The sequence below is a fragment of the Procambarus clarkii genome, chromosome 73 (assembly GCF_040958095.1).
Source record: "Procambarus clarkii isolate CNS0578487 chromosome 73, FALCON_Pclarkii_2.0, whole genome shotgun sequence".
Lineage (NCBI taxonomy): Eukaryota > Metazoa > Arthropoda > Malacostraca > Decapoda > Cambaridae > Procambarus > Procambarus clarkii.
The window spans coordinates 15,728,285-15,749,293 of record NC_091222.1 but is presented as its reverse complement, the minus strand read 5'-3'; the positions used below and the strand labels follow the sequence as shown (position 1 = coordinate 15,749,293).

General features: G+C 38.6%; 1 protein-coding gene across 3 annotated transcripts in view; it reads left to right on the top strand.

Moving 5' to 3' along the window:
• Window positions 1–5,553: 5,553 nt before the first annotated feature.
• LOC138356521 (zinc finger protein 271-like) overlaps window positions 5,554–21,009 on the top strand; it is a 118,515-nt gene continuing 103,059 nt past the window's right edge. For 2 of the 3 annotated variants that reach the window (XM_069312682.1, XM_069312681.1), the window contains exon 1: window positions 5,554–5,808. The gene's annotated coding sequence lies outside the window, so the exon portion shown is untranslated. The remainder of the gene's footprint in view (window positions 5,809–21,009) is intronic. The other variant, XM_069312680.1, reaches the window with a different exon arrangement.

Here is a 21,009-nt window from a genome sequence, read left to right as displayed (position 1 = left end):
AGTGCAATTTTAAGGCAAAAAGTGAAAAACTATGAAGATGAAATTAGGTAGTTTTTAGTATTGATTTTGAATGATGTAAAAGTTGGACAGCTTTTCAATTCAGTAGGGAGTGAGTTCCATAAACTGGGTCCCTTTATGTGCATAGAGTGTTTACACAGATTAAGTTTAACTCTGGGGATATCAAAGAGATATTTATTTCTGGTGTGGTGATAATGGGTCCTATTACATCTGTCCAAGAAGAGTTTCAGACAAGGATTTGCATTTAAGAACAGGGTTTTGTAAATGTAGTTGACACAAAAGTATTTGTGGAGTGAGATTATGTTTAGCATGTTTAGGGAGTTAAACAAGGGGGCTGTGTGTTGTCTGAAAGCAGAATTTGATATTATTCTGATAGCAGATTTTTGCTGGGTGATGATGGACTTGAGGTGGTTTGCAGTGGTTGAACCCCATGCACAGATACCATAGTTGAGATAGGGATAGATTAGTGCATAATATAGAGAGATGAGAGCAGAGTTAGGAACATAATATCTGATTTTGGAGAGTATACCAACTGTTTTAGAGACTTTCTTAGTTATGTGTTGTATGTGCAATCATTAGTCTCCTTGACATTATCTACTCAGCCCTTGACAAAAATGAGTTTCCGATTGGACTCTTCATTGACCTAAGAAAAGCCTTTGATACTGTTAATCACAACTACCTCTTACTTAAACTCCAGCATTATGGAATCCGAGGCCTTACCCTGGACTATATCCGATCCTATCTTAGTGACAGACACCACTATGTAACCATCAATGATACAACTTCTTCCACTCTACCAATTACCGTTGGAGTGCCACAGGGCAGCATCTTAGGACCTCTTCTATTTCTTATATATATAAACGATCTGCCTAATGTCTCTAATATTCTCAAACCTATACTGTTTGCTGACGATACTACCCTTATCTACTCAAACCTCAACCCACATACATTAAATAATGTTGTGAATAATGAATTAAAAAAAGTCCACTTATGGATGTCAACGAACAAACTAACATTAAACATCGAAAAGACTTACTACATCTTATTTGGAAGCAAATCATCAAATGCAATTCAGCTACAGATAGACAACATTAACATCAGTAATAAAAATGATGGCAAGTTTCTTGGCCTATTCCTAGACAAGAGACTCAACTTCAGCAGCCACATTCAACACATAACTAAGAAAGTCTCTAAGACAGTTGGTATACTCTACAAAATCAGATATTATGTTCCTAACTCTGCTCTCCTCTCACTATATTATGCACTAATCTACCCCTATCTTAATTATGGTATCTGTGCATGGGGGTCTGCCACTGCAAACCACCTTAAGCCCATCATCACACAGCAAAAATCTGCTATCAGAATAATAACTAACTCTGCTTTCAGACAACACTCAGCTCCCTTGTTTAAATCCCTAAACTTGCTAAATATTAACTCCCTCCACACATTCTCTTGTGTCAACTACATTTACAAAACCCTGTTCTTAAATGCAAACCATGCTCTGAAACTCTCCCTGGACAGATGTAATAGGACCCATTATCACCACACCAGAAATAAATATCTCTTTGATATCCCCAGGGTCAAACTTAATCTGTGTAAACACTCTATGCAAATTAAGGGACCTAGTCTATGGAACTCACTCCCTAGTGAATTGATAAACTGTAAAACATTTGCCTTATTTAAAAGCAAAACCAAAAAGTACCTAACTTCATCTTCTTAGTTTCCTATACTGAGCTTTAAATATGCTCTGCACCTAGTGTTACCCAATCTCCTAATTTTTATGTAATATCAAACAACCTTATCATTGTGTTCATTGCTGTCTTCTTTTATGTGCTAGCCATATGCTGTATTGTGACTACCAATTTTTGTCAACTACCATTCAAGCTGTCATTGCAATCAATCTTATATTGTTTCTGCTGTATTGTGCCTACCAATTTGTTGTCAACTACCATTTTAAGCTGTCATTGCAATCAATCTTAGCTACCTATGTGCTTTAATATACTGTACCTACAATTTTCTCTCATCTTTTTTTTTTCATTTCATGTAATCTGTTATCATTTTTTTGTCTATAAATTTTGCAAGTATTTACCTCCTTAAAATTTTCTTAGATTAAGGACCTGCCCGAAACGCTGCGCGTGCTAGTGGCTTTACAAGACTGTAATTACCATATTTGTATCCTCACATTCCTTATGTACATTCTTGTATATGCATAAATAAATAAATTAATAAATAAATAAATGTGGGTACTGAAGTTGAGTCTCTTGTCTAGGAATATGCTAAGAAACTTTCTATCATTTTTATTGCTAATGTTTACATTGTCAATCTGAAGCTGAATTGCATTTGTAGATTTGCATCCGAATAGGATGTAGTAGGTCTTTTCTATGTTAAGTGTTAGTTTGTTGGTTGACATCCATAAGTGGACTTTTTTTAGTTCATTATTAACAACACCATTTAGTGTATGTGGGTTGGGGTTGGAGTAAATAAGGGTAGTATCATCAGCAAACAAAATAGGTTTCAGAATGTTAGAGACATTAGGCAGATCATTAAGAAATTACATTAGGCAGATCACATTAAGAAAACCTGGAGCGCTATTTCACAAATATTGGGATCAAAAAGATTTTATATAAAGATATAAAAGATTATGTAAAGATTAAAGATTTTATAAAAGAGTATTGTTTTTTAAATAAAAAAACAATACTCCTGTCCAATAATGATGGTTTGCTTTCAGCATCTAATACTTCTATTGAATTCTATAGGTTCTTCTCATCCATTGGGTCATTCATTGCTAATGATATTCCATCCTCCCTTACTAATGTTCAGGACTTTCTTACAGGTAACTATCCACAGTCTCTGTGCCTAATGCCTGTTAATTCCACTGATGTTATTGAGATAATCCTTTCCCTTAAAACTAAGTCTAGTGCTCTTGCGGAGATATCAACTCTAATTCTTTCTTCTATTCTTTCTAAGATCAGGTATTATGTACCTCGCCCTGCCCTGGTCACGCTCTATGATTCTCTCATCTATCCTTATCTCAATTATGGTATTTGTGCTTGCGGTTCTACTACAGCCGGTCAGCCGAGCGGACAGCACGCTGGACTTGTGATCCTATGGCCCTGGGTTCGATCCCAGGCGCCGGCGAGAAACAATGGGCAGAGTTTCTTTCACCCTATGCCCCTGTTACCTAGCTGAAAAAATAGGTACCTGGGTGTTAGTCAGCTGTCACGGGCTGCTTCCTGGGGGTGGAGGCCTGGTCGACGACCGGGCCGCGGGGACACTAAAAAAGCCCCGAAATCATCTCAAGATAACCTCAAAATAACACAAAATCATTTACATCCTCTAATTATTCAACACAAAGCTGCTATTAGAATAATATATAACTCTGGCCCCCAGACAGCACTTGGTACCCTTACTCAAATCTTTGAATATGTTAGATATTAATTCCCTGCACATCCTCTCATGTGTATTTTATATATATAAAACGTTGAACTGTAATGTCAATCCTGACCTTAAAAGCTTCCTAGAAGGTTGTAACAGATCCCATGAGCACCACACCAGACACAAATACCTATTTGATATTCCAAGAGTACGACTTAGTCAAACTAGAAATGCTTTACAAATCACGGGACCTCGAATGTGGAATGAGCTTTCCAATGATATTAAAGACTGTACCTCTCCCAACCAGTTTAAGATAAAAACTAAGTACTACCTAATTAACTCAATGTAACCTACGTCACCCCCAAAATGTCAGCCCATGTCTACGATTTTAAACAATGCTGTTTGTTGACCAAATTGTATTTTTGCTTTTTTTCTGCCATGTTCCCCCCCCCCCTTTTTTCCATTTTTTTCTATTTTTTTCTCAACACAATTTATAGTTTAATCTCAATTAGTACTTGTTGTGTAACTTGTTGTGTACTTGTTGTGTAACTAGTACTTGTAGAGTAACCCACTCTACCAATAACCGTCGGAGTGCCACAGGGCAGCATCTTGGGACATCTCCTATTTCTTATATACATCAATGATCTGCCTAATGTCTCTAACATTCTGAAACCTATTTTGTTTGCTGATGATACTACCCTCATCTACTCTAACCCCAACCCACATACACTAAATGATGTTGTTAATAATGAACTAAAAAAAGTCCACTTATGGATGTCAACCAAAAACTAACACTTAACATAGAAAAGACCTACTACATTTTATTTGGATGCAAATCTACAAAGGCAATTCAGCTTCAGATGGATAATGTAAACATTAGCAATAAAAATGATGGAAAGTTTCTTGGCCTATTCCTAGACAAGAGACTCAACTTCAGCACCCACATACAACACATAACTAAGAAAGTCTCTAAAACAGTTGGTATACTCTCCAAAATCAGATATTATGTACCTAACTCTGCTCTCATCTCTCTATATTATGCACTAATCTATCCCTATCTCAACTATGGTATCTGTGCATGGGGTTCAACCACTGCAAACCACCTCAAGTCCATCATCACCCAGCAAAAATCTGCTATCAGAATAATAACAAATTCTGCTTTCAGACAACACTCAGCCCCCTTGTTTAACTCCCTTAACATGCTAAACATAATCTCACTCCACAAATTTTCTTGTGTCAATTACATTTACAAAACCCTGTTCTTAAACGCAAATCCTGCTCTGAAACTCTCCCTGGACAGATGTAATAGGACCCATTATCACCACACAAGAAATAAATATCTCTTTGATATCTCCAGAGTCAAACTTAATCTGTGTAAACACTATGCAAATAAAGGGACCCAGTCTATGGAACTCACTCCCTAATGAATTGAAAAGCTGTCCAACTTTTGCGTCATTCAAAAACAAAACTAAAAAGTACCTAATCTCACCTGCATAGTTTTTTTTTACCTTGTTGCTTTAAAATTGCACTGTATCTATTGCTACCCAATCTCCCTATCTTTATGTACCCAATCCGAACATCTTTACCATTGTGATCATTGCAACGATCACATATAAGAAGACAGCATGCTGTCTTCTTCTGTCTTCTTATATGTGCTATCAATCTGCTGTACGGTGTCTGTTAATCTTATTTAAATTACCAATCAAGTTGTCAATGTAATCAACCAGAGCTTTAATATACCAATGTGCTTTAATATACTTACTATTCTCTCTCATCTCATTTTTTTTCTTGCAATGTATCTGTTATCGTTTTATTAATTTCTCCTAGAATTTACCTACTTAAAATTATCTGTTAGATTAAGGACCTGCCCGAAACGCTTTGCGTAATAGTGACTTCAGGCATTGTATGTACTAGCTCTATCTATAAATCCATCAACTTTTGTATCTTACCTTGTATGTATGTACTTTACCTGAATAAATATTTGTATTTGTATTTGTACTACTGCTCTCAGACTGCTCATTGACAACCCAAGGTTATACTGAACGTCTTCTTTAAAGGCAGATTCCTTAGCTAACTCATCAGCTCTAGCATGAGAAGGAGATCATATGAAATGGACTCTGTAACACCAACTAATATGAGTAATGCATACAATTAGGGGGATCCAAGACAAGCAACCATAGAAAACGTGAAGGTTGTGAGACATGGAAGAGAAGCGACGGTCCGAGAGCCTCGCGCCAAACAACAACCACAGCCATCACGGCCGGGTTCAGACATCTCTCTCAAGACTCCTGCAGTCGTCAACAGGGGAAACACCTTCCACCAACCATAAAGAACATATTGTCTGGGTGTGATTTGTCTCGCGTCCACGTCATCATAACGTACACGCCGTTATCGGCGTTCTTCTCACACCACAAGGTAACAACTTTTATCATAGACCTCCTTTACCCTACAGGTGACTTACAAGACTATGCCCTACAGTCTCCCCGCCTTGCACAGTCGGCCCACCTTGCACAGTCGGCCCCACCTTGCACAGTCGACCCCACCTTGCACAGTCGGCCCCACCTTGCACAGTCGGCCCCACCTTGCACAGTCGGCCCCACCTTGCACAGTCGGCCCCACCTTGCACAGTCGGCCCCACCTTGCACAGTCGGCACCACCTTGCACAGTCGGCCCCACCTTGCACAGTCGGCCCCACCTTGCACAGTCGGCCCCACCTTGCACAGTCGGCCCCACCTTGCACAGTCGGCCCCACCTTGCACAGTCGGCCCCCCTTCCACAGTCGGCCCACCTTTCACAGTCGGCCCACCTTCCACAGTCGGCCCCCCTTGCACAGTCGGCCCCCCTTGCACAGTCGGCCCCCCTTGCACAGTCGGCCCACTTTGCACAGTCGGCCCACCTTCCACAGTCGGCCCACCTTCCACAGTCGGCCCACCTTCCACAGTCGGCCCACCTTCCACAGTCGCCCCCACCTTGCACAGTCGGCCCACCTTCCACAGTCGGCCCCACCTTGCACAGTCGGCCCCACCTTGCACAGTCGGCCCCACCTTGCACAGTCGGCCCCACCTTGCACAGTCGGCCCCCCTTGCACAGTCGGCCCACTTTGCACAGTCGGCCCACCTTCCACAGTCGGCCCATTTTGCACAGTCGGCCCACCTTGCACAGTCGGCCCCACCTTGCACAGTCGGCCCCACCTTGCACAGTCGGCCCCACCTTGCACAGTCGGCCCCACCTTGCACAGTCGGCCCCACCTTGCACAGTCGGCCCCACCTTGCACAGTCGGCCCCACCTTGCACAGTCGGCCCCACCTTGCACAGTCGGCCCCACCTTGCACAGTCGGCCCCACCTTGCACAGTCGGCCCCACCTTGCACAGTCGGCCCCACCTTGCACAGTCGGCCCCACCTTGCACAGTCGGCCCCACCTTGCACAGTCGGCCCCACCTTGCACAGTCGGCCCCACCTTGCACAGTCGGCCGCACCTTGCACACTCGGCTTCATCTTGGACAGTCAACCCATGTTAGGTATGTTTTAATATCCATTGGTGAACAGTCATTTATATGAGTTCACATGTTAGACTGGCCTAGGTTTAGGTTGCCTAAGGTTACCGTACCTTTGTAAGGTTGGGTAAAGGTAAGGTTGGGTAAGGTTTAGGTTGGGTAAGGTTTAGATTGGGTAAGGTTTAGATTGGGTAAGGTTTAGATTGGGTAAGGTTTAGATGGGGTAAGGTTTAGGTTGGGTAAGGATTAGGTTGGGTAAGGATTAGGTTTGGTAAGGATTAGGTTGGGTAAAGTTTAGGTTTTGTAAGGTTTGTTAAGGTATCTCTGAAACTAGAGTTTCAACTTAGGGTGGCTTCTAAATTTCCAGTTTTTGACCAATTCTCACTATTTTGACATCTTATGTGCTCAGCTGTCTGTTCTACAATCCCTTCAGAATGGATTTTTCATAAACTTTTTACATGTGGTGGTATAATTTTTTTTGGTCTAAATTTGCCGCATATTTCAAATGCCATCATGACGATTTTTTTACAGTAAACTATACTGAAAACCTATCTTCTAATTTGTTGAAAATTAAGGTCATATGCTATTCTGAGAGAATAATAACACCAAATAAACAATTGGTGATAGTTTATATTTTTTATTCTGATTTGAAAATCTTAAGTTTTCAATATTCAATTTTAACATTAATTTTGATTCTCTTGTTTTTTAAGTTAAGTTGTAATCATTTAGACAAAGTTGGAACATTTATCTAGTTGATTATGCACAAAAAATTGGAAAGTGTTTGCGTAAGTTTTAAAAACTTGTCATGTCAAATCGTATATGTATGTTTTGCGCGGTTTAATGGTAAAATATGACACCCGTGGTGTGCCAAAAACAAATTCTTTGTATTTTTTTTTCTCTTTTTATATTGTTAAATTACTGTCTCTGATGACGGGGAAACTAAAAAACAATATTGTATGTGACATACTTTAGCTGTGATGGAGCTGAGAAGTTGATGAAATTACATATGGGCGCTGAGCTATGAAGCTCTCGGGGTCACTCGACCCCGCCACCCCGTGGGGCGGCAGTTGCCGCAAATATAATTTTTAAACATTATTTCTATGTTTCTTATTTGTTTCTTCTGTGTTTTTTGCTGTAATATTAAGTGTGTAATTTGTGGAATTTATATAGTTCAATGTGTGGAACATCTCAATGCTCAAAATTATGGGGCTCATATATGTCACATGTATATTATATTCTACGAACAATCAAACAGTGTTTTTGCTGTTATTACACTACATACACACTCACGTTGTATATACCTATCTAGATATGCATTCACCATAACGAACCACTAAGTTGGTATGGTGAGGCCAAACAACAAGAGTGGCTGCCACACACCATTTATCAGATGTCACCTCCCTCCTTCCTTCAACACCTCTCACTTGGCAACATTCCTCCTCCCACCATATTGTTATTACTGGTATTACACTATATACACATGTTATATATAAGTATCTACCTGTTTTGTTCACCATAATTGTACAACTAAGCTGGTATGATGTCTAAAGAGCATTGTGGCCACCCTACATAACATTACAAGTCACACACACCAGCCAGCAGACGACGTCGCCTCCCTCACCAAAATGGCTCCTCCCAACATACTTCTTTTGCTGTTACTGTATTACACTATATACACACACACACGTTATATATAAGTATCTACATGTATGTTCAGCATAGCAAACCAATAAGCTGATAAGGTGAGTCCAGACAGTAACAGGTCACCACACAGAGTCATCGGTCATTATATATATATATATATATATATATATATATATATATATATATATATATATATATATATATATACATATATATATATATATATATATATATATATATATATATATATATATATATATACATATATATATATATATATATATATATATATATATATATATATATATATATATATATGTCGTACCTAATAGCCAGAACTCACTTCTCAGCCTACAATGCAAGGCCCGATTTGCCTAATAAGCCAAGTTTTACTAAATTAATATGTTTTCTCTAAATTTTTTCTTATGAAATGATAAAGCTGCCCATTTCATTATGTATGAGGTCAATTTTTTTTTATTGGAGTTAAAATTAACGTAGATATATGACCGAACCTAACCAACCCTACCTAACCTAACCTAACCTATCTTTATAGGTTAGGTTGGGTTAGGTAGCCGAAAACGTTAGGTTAGGTTAGGTTAGGTAGGTTAGGTAGTCGAAAAAACATTAATTCATGAAAACTAGGCTTATTAGGCAAATCGGGCCTTGCATAGTAGGCTGAGAAGCGAGTTCTGGCTACTAGGTACGACATATATATATATATATATATATATATATATATATATATATATATATATATATATATATATATATATATATATATATATATATATATATATATATATATATATATACATGTCGTACCTAGTAGCCAGAACGCACTTCTCAGCCTACTATGCAAGGCCCGATTTGCCTAATAAGCCAAGTTTTCATGAATTATTTGTTTTTCGACTACCTAACCTACCTAACCTAACCTAACCTACCTTTTTGGGCTACCTAACCAAACCTAACCTATAAAGATAGGTTAGGTTAGGTTAGGTAGGGTTGGTTAGGTTCGGTCATATATCTACGTTAATTTTAACTCCAATAAAAAAAAATTGACCTCATACATAAGGAAATGGGTAGCTTTATCATTTCATAAGAAAAAAAATAGTGAAAATATATTAATTCAGCAAAACTTGGCTCATTAGGCAAATCGGGCCTTGCAAAATAGGCTGAGAAGTGAGTTCTGGCTACTAGGTACGACATATATATATATATATATATATATATATATATATATATATATATATATATATATATATATATATATATATATATATATATATATATATATATATATATAATGTACCTAGTAGCCAGAACACACTTCTCGCCCTACTATGCAATGCCCGATTTGCCTAATAGGCCGAGTTATTTTATTTATTTACAATAAATTGTTTCTAATTAGTTTATTTGAATTATTATTATTATATTATATTAAGAACATAAATTATTTACTTGTATTAGTTTAGGTTAGGTTAAGATAGGTTAGGTTAGGTTAGGTAGGGTTGGTTAGGTTGTCATATATCTATGTCAGTTTTAACTCAAATTTAAAAAAAAATAACTCATACATAATTAAATGGATAGCTTTATCATTTCACAAGAAAAAAATTATAAACATAAATTCAGGACAACTTGGCTTATTAGGCAAATCGGGCCTTGCATAGTAGGGCGAGAAGTGCGTTCTGGCTACTAGGTACGACATGTACCTAGTACCCAATCTGAACATCTTTATCATTGTGATCATTGCTGTCTTATATGTGCTGTCAATCTGCTGTATGGTGTCTATTAATCTTGTTTAAATTACTAATCAAGCTGTCAATGTAATCAATCAGAGCTTTAATATAACAATGTGCTTTAATATACTTACTAAGCTCTCTCATCTCATTTTTCTCTTGCAATGTATCTGTATCATTTATCAATTCTGATAGAAATTACCTACTTAAAATTATCTGTTAGATTAAGGACCGGCCCGAAACGCTGCGCGTACTAGTGGCTTTACAAGAGTGTAAATACTGTACTATCCAATGTATTCTCACAAACCCAATGTACCTTCTTGTATATATATAAATAAATAAATAACGTATATATATATATATATATATATATATATATATATATATATATATATAATATATGTATATATATATATATATATATATATATATATATATATATATATATATATATATATATATATATATATATATATATTATTAAATATGACCGAAACAGTAAGATTAATAATTCTAACACGAATTTTCTCAATCTTTCGTACATTTCTTTTCGCTGTTGGAGGTAATTCAAAAATCAGTTCTCCAAAATTCATTTTTATTTCTAGTCTGACGCGACACTTGAGCGCGTTTCGTAAAACTTATTACATTTTCAAAGACTTTAGTTAACACATACACAACTGAATAGAACTTACACATCTCCGATTTTGTTTATATCTACATTTGAGTGAGGTGGATGGGGTGAGGTGGACAAAATCGGAGATGTGTAAGTTCTATTCAGTTGTGTATGTGTAAAGTCTTTGAAAATGTAATAAGTTTTACAAAACGCGCTCAAGTGTCGCGTCAGACTAGAAATAAAAATGAATTTTGGAGAATTGATTTTTGAATTACCTCCAACAGCGAAAAGAAATGTACGAAAGATTGAGAAAATTCGTGTTAGAATTATTAATCTTACTTTTTCGGTCATATTTAATAATATATGTCTACAGGAAAGACTGCTACCATAATATATATATTATATATATATATATATTAGTATATTTTGGTAGCAGTCTTTCTTTTAAACATATATTATTAAATATGACCGAAAAAGTAAGATTAATAATTGTAACACGAATTTTCTCAATATTTCTTAAGTTTCTTTTCACTGTCAATGGTAATTGAAAAATCAATTCTCCAAAATTCATTTTTATTTCTAGTCTGACGCGACACTTGAACGCGTTTCGTAATAACTTATTACATTTTCAAAGACTTTAGTTTACACACACACACACAACTATAACCTGCAAACACTAAATGGAGTTCTACTATGCTATCATTTAACCCTTAACATGCTAGGGGTATAATATCCTTTCTTCCCCACAGGTGCATGTAATTTTGAAAAAAAAAAAAATTATTTTTTCTTCCTAACCTGTTAATTTGTGTTCACTGATCACGGGAAAAATAATAAAAAAATCGTAAGTGGCATATATTTGCCGCTATAGGGCGGGGAAGTGTGGCAAAAAATAGGCGCTGACTGAGCGTGCGTCCCAGGCGGTCTGTTGGTCGCCAGCTGTCAGGCCGGAGTTGCTACAAAGAGATAATTACCTAATTATTTCAATGTCTCTGATTGATTTTTCATAGTTTTTTTGCTGTAATATTATTCAATAGTGTGTAGTTTGATATATTTATATAATGAAATGAGTGAATCATCGCTGTACTCAAAAATATGGTGTGCATATTGTTGATTCAATTATGTTCATCAATCAGTGAACAAATACTTTGTCGGTTATTACACTATATACACAGGTTATATATAAGTATCTGCATGTTTTGTTCACCATAACGAACCACTAAGTAGCTATTATGAGTCAAAAAGTAACAAGGAGTGACCGCCGTGTACCAGCCAGCCACTCACGCCCTCCCTCAAGTCATCTGACTCACCCACATTCTCCACCCACCATACTGTTTTTGCTTTTATATACAGACGTTATATATAAGTATTTACATGTTTTGTTCACCATAACTGTACATCTAAGCTTGTATGGTGAGTAAAGGCAGAGACACGTAGCTACTCACACAGTCAGCTGGTGGCGGCCGCCCTCAAGGCCAGACGCACTAATATTTCTCCTACAACAATACTGTTTGTGGTGTTATTACACTATATACGCACATTATATATAAATATCTAAATGTTTTATTCACCATACTTGTACAAGTAAACTGGTATGGTGCCCAAAGACCATCGTGGTCATCAGTAAACAACGTGATAAGTCCTGCAGACGACGCTCCTCCCTCACCAAAATGGCGGCTCCCAACCTCCTACTCTCGCTGTTATCTCACACTATACACACGTTATATATAAGTATCTACATTTGTGTTCACCATAGCGAACAACTAAGCTGGTATGGTGAGTGCAGTCAATAAAAGGTGGCCACACACTCTCAAAAGACAACACCACCATCTTCCCTCCCACAGCATTACTCCTCCCTCCATGGTGCACAGCGCCAAATATCACCACAATCCTGCTATTATCAGAACCCTGGTCAGTTTTATCACAGTCAGGGGTCTTCTGTAATAATATCATCGCTACATAATAGCATGAACAAGTATATTATGGCATTTTTAGGCGATGCTGTGGTCACAAGCTGAACAGCAGTGCTGTGAGCTCATGCTGCGTGCGTCAGGCTTGGTAGCTCACTCAATACTGAGGCCCCTAACACCCTGGAGTTTGGCCCACGATTTTTTTTTTAAATGGCGTCTGTTTACAAGAGCCCTGATGAAGGTGTGGTGAACCCCGTGTATCCGCGGGCCGTTTAAATCTTGCGTAGTACTCCAAAGCATCATATGATGCGATGTGCAATTTACTGCAAGTCGGTCAAAGCATCATATGATGCGATGCGCAATTGAAGTGTTAAGGGTTAAACAGCTTTCATCTTATATACCCGCATTTGGGTGAGGTGATATGTTACAACAGTTTTGGATGAGGTGAACAAAACTTTCAACACAAGACAGAACACGGTGTATTGGGTATAAATTGGGTAAATTAAAGGGAAGAATGGAAGTAACTGCAAAGGGTCTATTGGGCCATATTTCTTGATGCTTCTGTATTGGTGCGGAGTCTTGAAGTGGGTAGAATATAGTTGTGCATTAATTGGCTGTTGATTGGTGGTGTTGACTTCTTGATGTGTAGTGCCTCGCAGATGTCAAGCCGCCTGCTATCGCTGTATCTATCGATGATTTCTGTGCTGTTTGTTAAGACTTATCTGGTGATGGTCTGGTTGTGGGAAGAGATTATATGTTCCGTAATGGAGCCCTGTTGCTTATGCATCGTTAATCGCCTGGAAAGAGATGTTGTTGTCTTGCCTATATACTGAGTTCTTTGAGGCTTACAGTCCCCAAGTGGGCATTTGAAGGCATAGGCGATGTGGGTCTCTCTTAAAGCATTCTGCTTTGTGTCTGGAGAGTTTCTCATGAGTAGGTTGGCCGTTTTTTTGGTTTTATAGTAAATCGTCAATTGTATCTTCTGATTTTTGTCTGTAGGGATAACGTTCCTATTAACAATATCTTTCAGGACCCTTTCCTCCGTTTTATGAGCTGTGGAAAAGAAGTTCCTGTAAAATAGTCTAATAGGGGGTACAGGTGTTGTGTTAGTTGTCTCTTCAGAGGTTGCATGGCGTTTCATCTTCCTTCTTATGATGTCTTCAACGAAACCATTGGAGAAGCCGTTGTTGACTAGGACCTGCCTTACCCTACAGAGTTCTTCATCGACTTGCTTCCATCCTGAGCTGTGGCTGAGAGCACGGTCGACATAAGCGTTAACAACACTCCTCTTGTACCTGTCTGGGCAGTCACTGTTGGCATTGAAGCACATTCCTATGTTTGTTTCCTTAGTGTAGACTGCAGTGTGGAAACCTCCGCTCCTTTCCATGACTGTTACATCTAGAAAGGGCAGCTTCCCATCCTTCTCCATCTCGTAAGTGAAACGCAACACAGAATTCTGCTCAAATGCCTCTTTCAGCTCCTGCAGATGTCTGACATCAGGTACCTGTGTAAAAATGTCGTCAACATACCTGCAGTATATGGCCGGTTTCAATTTCATGTCGACTAAGACCTTCTGTTCAATGGTATCCATGTAGAAGTTCGCAAACAGGACACCTAGGGGAGAACCCATGGCGTGTGGGACATTTGGGGCTTGACTCTATTTATTTAAATTTTAATGTAATGAAATTCTATTACGAAGGACCACCCGCTTTTATAGTAAAGAGGGAAACTGTAAAATATGATCATTAGAAAATTCCTAGATGAAACCAGTAACTATGGATAAAATACTAGAGAATATGATCACTTGTATAATTAATGGGCTGTATTATTTAACTGAATCAAAGCCTCAAACACCTACATTGGGGGGTTATTACTGGAACTTCATATATGTCCAGGAACTAGTGTGGTTCGTGCACCAGTTCATTATATAATAATCTAATCCTATGACCAATTATAGAATCATTATATTTATCACCAATAAGAACATAGATTATAACATGAGAAATTAATAATTATAATAAACACATGTCAATCCAAAGAAACAGTGCTCTGCATGAATAATACTACAGATAATGGAATTTAAGGAATACGGAAAGGGTCTTAGCTTGAAGACGATTTCCAAGAAGTCGGTCACGACTCATCCTCGGAATCTCCTGGACTCATCATGGAACACTGGGAGATTTTCAGTAGCAACAGATTAAGCTGCTAGACATCTATGTTCAAGAAAATTAGATTAAATAATGGAGGCAAATAATAACCTGTGGTTTTTTATAGTCGGTCTGCGTAACGACAAGCTACCCAGCTATAACCCCCCCCCTAAATGATGCATCAAATGGGAATGAAGGTACTTAGCTAATAGGGCACTGTGTAAGTTAAGGCTTGCCGAAGTTCGCGTCCTAGGTTCAGGCGTCGTTGTAACGAACACGTGGTGTCGAGCCTAGCCTAGATGCGACGCGCTTCACTGGCCGGTCACGTTGGGCTACACGGAACCAAATTTAACAGGTTCCTGGCTGAATGTCAAATTAAATCTCTTGACAATTCAACACGATGTGTAAAGTGACACTGACACCAGCTAAGTGGTTGTCTGCAAAGGTTCTTCACACCTCACAGTGGCGACTTTCATCTGGAGCTCTTGGTGGCGTCTACCCTGGTGGCTTGGGTAATGGCGTCTCTCTCTGAGTGCGTCGCCTCGTGTACTCGCGTCTCCCCTGCCCCGCTCCCCGCTCCGCCTCCCGCATTTGATACACAAATTATTTACTACGAATATTATCATTTCTCGCAGTTGTGATTGAAATGCTCGGATAAGGACGGGTTTATTATTCAGAGGAGTTAAATATTATTATTTGCCCGTTTTACGATGGTAAACGAGCAATGGAGATGAATTAAAGTCTCTCCAGGGCATTCACGCGTGACGTTAAATTTATTACCAGATAACAGTTATAACTATAAACGCTCTATTTGGCATTAGTTGGGGATCAGTTTATCTGTAAATAATTGTCACACAGAACACTGTTGTTTTATAGAGAATCAAATTCAATTCTCAGACACACTGGATATAGTTGTGTTTATTATAATGGAATCTGACGCAATACTGGCGTCTGGTGACGTAAGAATTCTAGCCTTACTGTACAGATGTAATTATTAGTACATGTGAACTCTACGTTTGGTTAATTTTAATTACTACAGTGATTAATGGATTTTGTAATAATTAATAATAATACACCAGTGTTGTATTTAGTGTTGGAAATTTCCAACATGGCGACCCCATCTACTTGCTTATACATGTGCCCATCTGGGCTTAAGAAGGGTGCCTCTTTAGTACAAGCTTGGAGTAGTTTCCTTAGAATGTTTTCTGGTATGTCAAGAGGAGTACAGGCCGGATCACGATACACTCTGTCTGACACTCAGATAGCGAGACAGTGAGAGTGACGATGAAATTACAAAGAGACCAAAGAATGAGACCCTACTCAGCAGGACTCAAGACGAGCAATTTAATAGAAGGAAGAGGCTGTTGTTCCCTACAACATGCCAATTGAATTTCCACCAAAAGCTAGAGTGGACGGTACGTCTAGCTAAAGAATGTTTGGAATACGAACCACTTTTCAAGGAGGGTCTTCATCGGCCCTACATAACAGTTGGGACTGAACAGGCCGTGGAACGCCTCATGACGGTTGGTTTTGAAAATGTAGTAATGGTTCCTCCAGAAGAAGGTATGTTGCACACAAAGATCATAGTTTTCAAGTTTCCAACTTATTTCGATTCTGACTGTCTTCTTCTTAACAATGATAATGTTGTTTGGGCAAAGAGGAACAGTGTTCGTGGTGACAAACAAAGCCAGGTTGTTGCCTTGGTAAAGGGTGAGGCGCCGGAGAAAATTTTTGTGCAAGGACTAGGATATAGGAACGTTGCAAAATACATTGAGGAGCCCATACTGTGCATGAAGTGTTCACGTTGGGGACATATGGCATGGAAATGCCAGTTTGACTCCAGGTGTCGGTATTGTGGGAAGAAACATGACTCGCGAGAGTGTAGAGTCAAGATTGAAAGAAGTGAAAAAATCGTCCCATTTTGTTGCAACTGTCGAGGCAGCCACAATGCTGGTTCCTCTCTATGCCCCATGAAGCCGCATCTGAAAGAGACTAGGACGGGTCCTACAAGCAGGATAGATGTATCCTCGCAGCAAGGAAAGATTGTGCAAGAGGAACATGGAGGAAACAGCTAGAAGCCAACGACAGCCCCTATGATCAATGTTTGGGAGAAAGGGACGGAGTAAATAAAGGCGAGCCTAGGGAAAGTAAATCATGCAGTGGAAAAACTGAAACCTTGTGAGGACAAGGTTCAGGATAATATGGTCACCTCTGAGGTTGGTAATCACATTTTGGAGTATCTAAAAAAAACTAGATAAGAGGATTGAGGCATTGGAAAAATTGGCTATGGAAGGTAGACGGGGTGAAGATGGTGGTGAAACAGGACGTGTAATTGAAAGTGAAACAGGACGTGAAATGGAAAGTGAAACGTGCGTAGAAGAAAGTAATGATGTGCATGACGTAACGATGATAGAGCATACACCAGAGCATGTCAGGATATCATAGAGCATGATAGAGCATGTCAGGAGAATACACTTTCTAGTAGTGTTCGCGGTGTTCAACCTGCTGTTGTGACAAATATTGAAAGAAAGGTTAAAGTAAAACGGTATACAGAAATAACAAATAAAATAGATATAAATAATATTACCTTCGATGTTAGTAGTAGTTGTGCAAGTGAGGAGAAAGAAAAAATGTTCCGGTGTTGGAAGGAAGTTTCAAGGTACTCTCGTATCTCATGGAATAGGCCGGACAGGGCAAAGGTAGTTTTATTATTAATCATGGATGAAAGTAAATTGAGAATATTATCTTGGAACTTTAATGGATTAAAAACTAGAGCGGTGGATGTACACTATCATACTCTTAGAGAGGATATTGACATAGTAGCACTCCAGGAAACTGGGGATAGGGATGGTAGCATTCTGAGACTAAATGGCTATACTGGTTTTCACTTATATGCTGATGGAGGAACTAGGGGGGGGGGGTCTCATGTTATGTCAAAAGTACCATACCTGCCGAGATAACTGGAATCCCTCAGAGATATAGAGGTATTGAAAGTATTAGCTTGCGGATGCAATTAAAGGACCGAGAGTTAAATTTCATTAATCTATACATCTCTGATAGCTCCCTTGATTTAAGATACTTGCCAGATTCCTTCTTTTCTGAAAATACACTTGTGGTAGGGGATTTTAATGCCAGACATCCAGCTTTAGGATCAAGGGGTAAAGCAAATAGGAATGGTTGCAGATGGTACTAGTTTTTGCAGGAACATGAAGATGTTCAACTGCTGGGCGAGCCCTCTCCTACTCATTTGAGGGGAGGGAGATTAGATTATGCTTGTTTGATAAATGCTGAGAGCATAGAGGGAAATTGTCTTACTGTGGATGAAATGCTAAGTGATCATTTTGCATTACAAATACAGCTTAAACTAGATAAAAAGCATGCCTGCCTTCAGAGGAAAAGGTTAAAGTTTAATGAGGGAGAATTAAGGGGTCTTGTTGGCCATATTAAGTCTTGGTATGATACTTATAAGTCAGTTTCGGCAGAAGCATTTTATGAAGATTTAATTAAGGAGGTAGATGTATTTAATGCAACATTGAACCAGAAAACATCTAGTATAAAAAAGCATCCCCCCAGAAAAAAAAATTATACACATGACAAGATGCTTAAGGGGTGGACATTAACAATGAGGAGAGCTCACAGGAATTGGAATAGGAATGGTAGGACTGAGGTAGGGAAGAATGCTTTACTGGCAGTTGCTAGGCTGTGTGGGGAGAAGAGAAAGGAAATGAGGAGCAAGTATTGGCAGGAGTTTGCAGAGAAAGTTGGGAGTAACAGAAACTTGAAGGAACTCTGGCAAGACGTAAATAAAATAAGGGGTAAAAAGCATAATTTTGTTGCACATCCTGACCCGCAAGGAATTGCAAATGGTCTCGTAAATAAATGGGCGGAAGCTGCCAAACTTAGTTCATTACCCGCTGTAACGAGAGGGTCATTAGATTCTTGGAAAGATCTAAGAAAGGATTTTATACCTACAGCAGGTAACAGTGGTGATGTCACTTGCACAGGTATTACCAGAGAAGAACTAATAACGCCGATTAAAGTTGGGAAATCTACCGCCCCTGGGGAGGATGGAGTAACTTATGAAATACTTAATGAACTTGCCATTATGATGAAAAGCCCACTATTAGACCTCTTTAATATTAGTTATAAAGAGGGCAGTATTCCCAGTAAATGGAAAAAAGCTATGATCATCCCTATCTCTAAAGCCAATGGAGAGTACAGACCTGTGTCTTTAACCTCGTGTTTTTGTAAAATGATGGAGAGGATCATTTTAAATAGACTTTTATATATAATAGGTGATCAGCTGTCTAGTAATTTGTTCGGGTTCCTCAAAGGAAAAAGTACCTCTGATTGTATTATTAAATGTCTAGCTAATGAAAATGATTATTATAGAATTTTTATTGATTTGCAAGGAGCTTTTGATAAAGCCAACAAAGAGGTTATTTTATATGAATTAGCTGGTCTTGGTGTTAAAGGGAGATTATTGCACTGGATAGGGGATTATCTTTACGAAAGGAAGGCTCAGGTGTGGTATCAAGGTTGTATGTCAGGTGTGAGGTCTTTTGAACTCGGCACACCTCAGGGAGGAGTGTCGAGTCCCACCCTGTTTAATGTACTAATGAATAAGATAGCATCTGAGAGATACTCAAATGGGGTAACTCCGATCATATATGCCGATAATATTTTGTTTCAGGGCAAAGATATTTCAAAGGTTCAAACAGTGTTGGACAATTTTGGAAACCTGTGTCACCATATGGGATTGGTGGTTAATGAAAACAAAACTAAGTTTGAATGTAGAAGTCGGAGGCCCATTATATTGAAAATAAACGGTAAAAATATAGAGAGAGTTAATATATATAAATATTTAGGCATATATGTTGAATATACCCATGAGAGTTTGGAAGCTGAGATGAACAGACTGTTGGGTCAATGTCGGAAGAGATTACAACCTCTGAAGGCCTTGGCATGCTGTGGAAAGGAAGTGGGAGTCCCTGTGCTACGAATGATATACTTGAGTACTGTAAGATCTCTTATTGATTATGCTGCACCTGTCATTTCTTGTTTTGGTAAAGGTAGGATGGGCAAGTTGGAGAAGGTACAAAATGAAGCCATGAGAATTATCTTAGGATGCCCAAGAAATGCTATGATTGAGATAATGAGGATGGAGTTGAATCTGCAGAGTATTGGGGATAGAATTGCAGAGATAAATGTAGCCTCTGCCATTAGATTAATGAGAGGTGGGGGAGCTAATGAATTAATCCTCTCGGTTCAAAAGGTGGGAAGTAGTGAACAGTGTATGATGAAGAAGAGAGTATATATGAACAACTTATGTTCTAATGTTATAGAGTATGATGTTATTACAGAGTGTATTGCTGTGCCCAAGAGAAAATTCACACTACCATGGGAGGATTGTAATGTAGATGTAGTAATTACTCCCTTGCAAAAGAAAAAAAGTATGTATGAAATAGGAGAGCTGAGGGCAACATATGATTGTATAATTAAAAAACTGCCTACAGAAAACACTCTACATGTCTATTGTGATGGGTCAGTAGCTAGGGATGGGATGGCAGGATGTGGAGTCTTGATCAGGGAGCACACTGACATCGGCACTGTAGATACTGTTATTGGACGCCGCTTAACTGACAATGTATCCAACGCAGGCTGAACTCCAAGGTGTATTAGCAGGATTACAGGAAGTAGTCAAATGTGGTAAAAATGCTTGCTTCTTTATTTACAGCAGAGGAGCGTTAGTCTTTAAATAGCAGACGCCCAGTATATCAGAATATTGTGATAAGAGTGTAGAGAGAATGTTAAGAAATTAGAAAAAACTGGGTATAGAGTAAGATTCATGTGGATCCCTTCACATGTGGGAATACTGTTGAATGAGGTAGTTGATGACATAGCGAAGAGAGCCACTGAAAAAACTTTTGTTGATGTTGTATGTCAGTTAACCTTGAAACAAATAAAAACAAGAATCAAGATGATCCAAGAGGGCGAAGAAATGATAAAGAGAATGGCAATGGTGGACAGTAGTAACACGCTTAAGAATTATTCAATAATAAATACAAATTTGTC